The sequence below is a fragment of the Myotis davidii genome, unplaced genomic scaffold, assembly GCF_000327345.1.
Source record: "Myotis davidii unplaced genomic scaffold, ASM32734v1 scaffold663, whole genome shotgun sequence".
NCBI lineage: Eukaryota > Metazoa > Chordata > Mammalia > Chiroptera > Vespertilionidae > Myotis > Myotis davidii.
Window position 1 is genome coordinate 2,591,579 of NW_006295816.1, and position 6,203 is coordinate 2,597,781.

The window sequence follows — 6,203 nt, forward strand, 5'->3', positions numbered from 1 at the left end:
GAGTTTACACCCAAGGGGGAACAGAGAATCCCCCCTTCCCTCTGAGATTCGTCAGTCTGTTCCATGCTTCCATGCATCTGATTCTGTTTCATTCACCAGTTTATTTTCTTCATTAGATTTCTTGTTCATTTATTTTGATTTTTAGATTCACTTGTTGGTAGATTTGTATTTGTTGCCATTTTATTCACTTTTTTTTAAATCTCTTCTTCTTAAATAATACCCTTCAACATTTCATATAATACTGGTTTAGGTGGTGATGCACTCCTTTAGCTTTTTCTTGTTTGAGAAGCTCTTTATCTGACCTTCTATTCTAAATGAGAGCTTTGCTGGGCAGAGTAATCTAGGTTGTAGGTCCTTACTATTCATCACTTTGAATATTGCTTGCCACTCCCTTCTGGCCTACAAAGTTTCTATTGAGAAATCAGCTGATAGTCATATGGGTGCTCTCTTGTAGTTAATTGCCTTCCTCTTGCTGCTTTAAGATTCTCTCTTTGTGTTTAAACTTTGGCATGAATCTGAGAGCTCATGTGTTCGACACGGGGAGTTAAGGGAGGGAACCCTCTGGGTTGTCTGGTCTCGGAGCGGGTTCGGAAGGTGGGGACTTCTATTGCTGCTTTAAGATTCTCTCTTTGTGTTTAAACTTTGGCATTTTAGTTATGATGTGTCTTGGTGTGAGCCTTTTTGGGTTTCTCTTGTTTGGGACTCTCTGTGCTTTCTGGACTTGTAAGTCTATTTCTTTCACCAGGTAGAGAAGGATTTCTGTCATTATTTTTTCAAATAGGTTTTCAATATCTTGTTGTCTCTCTTCCCCTCTGGCACCCCCATAATGCGAATGTTGGTGTGCCTGAAGTTGTCCCTGAGGCTGTTTACGCTATCTTCATATTTTTGGATTCTTTTTTTTTTTTTTTGCTCTTCTGACTGGGTGTTTTTTGCTTCCTTGTATTCCACTTTGTCGCTTTGATTCTCAGAATCACTACTCTACTGTTAAATTTCTGTAAATTGTTCTTTATTTCATTTAGTGTATGCTTAATTTCTGATTGATTCTGTCATTAAATTAAGGGCCAATACTGACGATAATAATTCAGATCTTATCACTTGTGTTGTTTCTCACCTAATTAATAGCAGTATTGTTAGAATGACAACATCCTGACATTTACTATCATTTTATTTTAACATATTCTTGGTCCCAAAGTATTTAAACTTCCAAGTAAAGGGGAACTCTGGTTTTCTGTCCATGACCCTTGTTTAACAGATCGTACCCCATCTCAGGCGAGAAGATACTCCTACTACTTTTTATTTGATTAGTTACATGATTTTACCTTTCACATTTATGACTTTACCATCTGGAATTCCTCCTCCAGATGGAGATCTGGAATTCCAACTTCACTTTTCTCAATATTAAAGCCAGCTTTCCCCACACCACCTACTAACCAAGCTGTTTGCTCCCTGCTGATTTGTAATGCCATTTCTACTATCTACCAGCTGCTCATACGAGTTTGCTTCTGGGCTCTCCTTTTTGTTGTCTGTAATGCGTCAATTTTTATTAAAATGGCTTTGTGGGATGTCTTAATATATGCTAAAGTAAGTCTTAATATTTAGTAGGGCATGTCTTTTCTTGTTTCTCCTCCTTTCCAAAGTTGGTGTGTCTGCTTGTGGGCCTTCATCCATATAGATACTATATTTGAGTTTACAAAGTTCCTTTCTAAAAAATATCTTCGGAATTTATAGTGGAATAGCTCTGAATTTAGGCACTAATGCGGGCGTTACTTAATTTATTTACAACATCAGATCATTCTAACAATGAGCACTTATTTCATGGTCTCCCTTCTTTTTATTGTGAGGTAATTATAGATTCTCAGTCTGAAGAAGCGTTGCAGAGCCCTGGCCGGGGTGGCTCATTTGGTTGGAGCATCGTTCCGTACACCAGAAGGTGGTGGGTTTGATTCCCGGTCAGGGCACATACCCAGGTTTTGGGGTCAGTTCCTGATCAGGGCATGTGGCAAGAGGGCATGTGACAACAGTTGATGTTTCTCTCTCACATAGATTTTTCTATTTCTCTCAATGTCTTGATCTCTCTCTCCCTTTCTCAATCACTCTCTCCTTTGCTATCTCAAATCAATTTTTAAAAAAAAGAAACAATGCCGAGAGATTTTATGTAACCTTTACTCAGTTTCCTTCAATGATAATATCTCCAAAACTATATTACAGTGTTGCAACCAGGATATTGACATTGATATAATCCACCTATCTTGTTCAGAGTTCCCCAATTTTACTTAGACTCATATGTGAGTGTGTGAGGGCCTTTCATGGTAGAAATTTTTTAATTTCATGTTTTAAAGAAATCAAAATATGTATATATGGGTTTTTAAATTGTACATAAAAAACAACTAGGCCTTTAATGAAAAACAGTAGTTCTTTGCCCTATCTCTCCCCATTCCTTATTTCCACTGCCCACCCATTTTACTTAGCTCTTTTAGTTAGTTATTCTGAGATTCCCATTTCTAAATAATGTTGTTTTCATGTATATCTTGATTTATACAATTTTAGGACTCATTTAGTGGCCTTGTATTACATGTATATTAGCGTCGACTCCTGGTGACTCTGTGAATGAGTGTTGTCCTGTCTTCACCAGCCCTGCTCAGCTCCTGTAGACCCATGTCTGCGCCTCTTCTGTGGAATCAGCCTCTCTCATATCTGTTCCTCTTTGCCTGTTGCCTTCTGTTCTTCCCAGCATTGTTGTTTTTTCCCAAAGAATCCCGCTGCCTTGTGATGTGCTTGAAGTTTTGTCATTTTTGCCTCCAGCGATGTTTCGGACTTAAGTGGCTCTAGGACCCACTTGTTTGTCTTTCTTGCAGTCCACGGTATCCACAGAGCTCTCCTCAGCGCCACGTTCCCAATGAATCCATTTTTCTCTGTCAGCCTATTCACTCCGCAAGCCTCCCATCCGTACGCAGTGATTGGAAATAGGAGGGTGGGGGTGGCCTTGGCCTTGGTCTCTAATGATACCTCATTGCTCTTAATGCTCTTTCCTAATTCTTCATTGTGCCCTTGGAGCCTCAGCCTCTCTTGACTTCTGGGCTGCAGTCTCCATTGGCATTGATGTCTGAGCACAGTAAGCAAAGTCTGTAGCAATTTTGATATGTCCATTGTCTATCTTACAAGTGTATTTCTTCTGTGATTATGATTTTTGTCTTTTTTTAAAAAAAATTTATATATTTTTTTTATTGATTTTTTTTTATAGAGCGGAAGGGAGAGGGACAGAGAGTCAGAAACATCGATGGGAGAGAAACATTGATCAGCTGCCTCCTGCACACCTCCCACTGGGGATGTGCCCGCAACCAAGGCACATGCCCTTGACTGGAATCGAACCTGGACCCTTGAGTCCACAGGCCGACGCTCTATCCACTGATTCAAACCAGTCAAGGCTGATTTTTTGTCTTTTTGATGTTCAAATACAGTCCTGCTTTGGCACTTTCTTCTTTTACTTTTATCAGCAGTCGTTCAGATTATTGCCAGTGAGATGAGGAGATAAGAGTTCAGCTCTGAATGTTCTTTATGCTCAAATGCTCTTCCCCTACTCCAGTACTTACAAAGTAGTTACATATTTTTTGTTTAATCAATATGCAGTTACTACTATGTCTGTGTGGCTAATTTTATATCAGAGCCACATAGTGAACTAAGATTACATTTCTTTGTTGTATGTGGGGCTTTTTTCTGTTTTTTGTTAATCCTCACCCGAGGATAATTTTCCCATTGATTTTGGTGTGTTCTTTTTAGAGAGAGTGGAAGGGAGGAAGTGAGAGGGGGAAGAGGGAAAAGAGGGGAGAAAAGCATTGATGTGAGAGACACATCGATTGGTTGCCTCCTGCACCGCCCCTACCAGGGCCGGGGATTGAACCTGCAACCCAGGCGTGTACCCTTGACTGGGGATCGAACCCGAGACCTTCAGTGTGTGGGCTGACACTCTAACTGCTGAGAACACTGGCCAGGGCAACCTTGTTTTTTAATAGTTAATAATTGTTTCTCTTTTCATTTGTTTTGTTTCCTCTTTTTTGTACATCCTGACCTTCCGGCAGAAATGAAAATCTCCTTTGAGTATGTTAAAACATTTTAGGTGTTTTACCAGTTTAATGTTTTTCTCACCGATGTCCTGTATGAAGCCTCCAGTATCTTGTGTTAATTTGGCCTGAGAATTTTCCCTGCCCTTTCCTTAGGTCCCCTTGTCTTCTGGGTTAAACCAGTGTCATCTTAATTTTTGATTTATTTCCTCATTTGATGAATCACTTTCTCCATATCTTCCTGAGAAATGTGTGTGGGAGAGTTTTGGGTTTTTTGGAGATTTTGCATATTTGGAATGTCTTCAGTATATCCTTACCCTTGATAGATAGCTTGGGTTGACATAAAATTCTCAGTTACAAACACAGGACAGAAGCTTTAAAGCGTTGCTTCCTTATTGTCTAGTTCCCAGTGTTGTTCAGAAGCCCAGTGTTACTCTAGTTCCTGGCTGTGAGGGACAGTTTTTTTCCACGGAAGGTCTTAGTGTCGTGCAGTTTTCAGTGCTGCTCCTGGTTGCGTCCCTGTTCACTGATCGTGCTGGCTCCTCCGGCTGGAAACTCATGTCCTTCGGTCCCGGGACGGGTATTGTGTGACTTTGACAGCTTCGCCTTTGTTTTCATCGTTTTCTCTTAGAATTGGCCATCTTAGGGTGCTTCACTCATTTTCTTACATCTTCTCCCCTGTTTGTTACTTTATTACCTTTTTTCTCCTGCTTTCTGGCAAAATTCTTCTATTTCTATCCTGTCCTTTGGACTAGATTGTGCTTATAACCACAACTATCTTATTTCTAATCTCCAAAAGCCCTGTGGGCTCTGGCTCTTTAACTCCTGTTATATCCTGTTCTTACTTCATGGGTGTAATACATAACCTCTATGCTGCCTGAAAGTACTATTTTATGTGAAATGTTCTTTTACTCCTAATATTGTTTCTGTTTGTTCCTTATATGGTGGTATTTTCTATTCCTACTTAAGAATGAAGCATTAAAATAATGACAAAGTTTTGTGAGCGGGGCTAGTGTTAACTAACTGCTGGGCATGACCGTGGAGTGAGTAGAAGAGGCCGAGCTTGTCACGGGGAAGAGGGGGACCCTCTGCTTGCCCTCCTGGAAGGTGGAAGCTGGCTAGCGACACTTGGGGAGCTCAGTGTGGGAGAGGCACCGGGGATGTCAGCCTGTTTACGACACAGGCTTTCATGTCAGCGGCTTTTTAACACATCAGCTCTTTTGGTGCCCCCTCATGCACTGACCCTGTTTTAACCTCTGCAGAGTGGCTGATCTTGTGGGGAAAGCCATCAGGTGGCGAAAGCCAGGCAGCATAGAGTAGGAGTGCCGACCTGACAGTCTCACAGCCTTTTATTTTTATTTTTTAATATATTTTATTGATTTTTTTTACAGAGAGGAAGGGAGAGGGATAGAGAGGTAGAAACTTGAATGAGAGAGAAACATCAATCAGCTGCCTCCTGCACACCCCCTACTGGGGATGTGCCCGCAGCCAAGGTACATGCCCTTGACGGAATCGAACCTGGAACCCTTCAGTCTGCCGGCCGATGCTCTATTCACCTAGCCAAACCAGTTCGGGCCTCACAGCCTTTTAAAGACTTTTTAACCAATTCTCCTGTTTCTATCTCCCTGTCCCGCCCCTCCCCTCCCCCTCAGACCCATCACACCCACACCCACACAGGCGCATGCATAGCATACATGCATTTAGAGGTGGAGGAGTAAGTATTCAGGCCAAGCAAATAGATTGTACAGTAGAGGCATACCCATATTAGTGAGCAGTTTAAAACGGTGGTTCCCAACCTTTTGTTGGCCACGCCCCCCCAAGCATCTCTAAAATCCTGCCCGCTATGATATATCATTCTTATTACTCAAAAAGTGACTCCTACTCATGTGGAGGAAGCCTAAAAGGCCATTCACTTGGTCTAAACAAGCTCCCAAAACATGGCATCCATGAAAGAGAAAAAAAGAACGAAAGGACAGTTGAAGTACTGAGGAAGAAACCACTAAGAAATTGTTTTAAAAAAATAATAATAATATGAAGTGTGCTGGGAGCCGGTCCATCCTTGCTGTTTCAAGGGACCTGGCATATATGGCATACTGTTCTTAATATGTTTGCTCACCTTCTTGGCACTATCTGTTTTACACAATG

General features: G+C 41.3%; 1 protein-coding gene and 1 long non-coding RNA gene across 2 annotated transcripts in view; one reads left to right on the forward strand and one right to left on the reverse strand.

The window, feature by feature from the left end:
* The window catches only part of DOCK3 (dedicator of cytokinesis 3), a 160,642-nt gene that overhangs the window by 34,945 nt on the left and 119,494 nt on the right, over positions 1-6,203 (forward strand). The window lies entirely within an intron of this gene.
* Positions 5,941-6,203, reverse strand: part of LOC107184205 — a 585-nt gene continuing 322 nt past the window's right edge. The window contains exons 2-3 of the long non-coding RNA XR_001515027.1: positions 6,175-6,177; positions 5,941-5,976 (exon numbers count right to left, since the gene is read on the reverse strand). This is a non-coding gene — a long non-coding RNA (uncharacterized LOC107184205). The remainder of the gene's footprint in view (positions 5,977-6,174; positions 6,178-6,203) is intronic.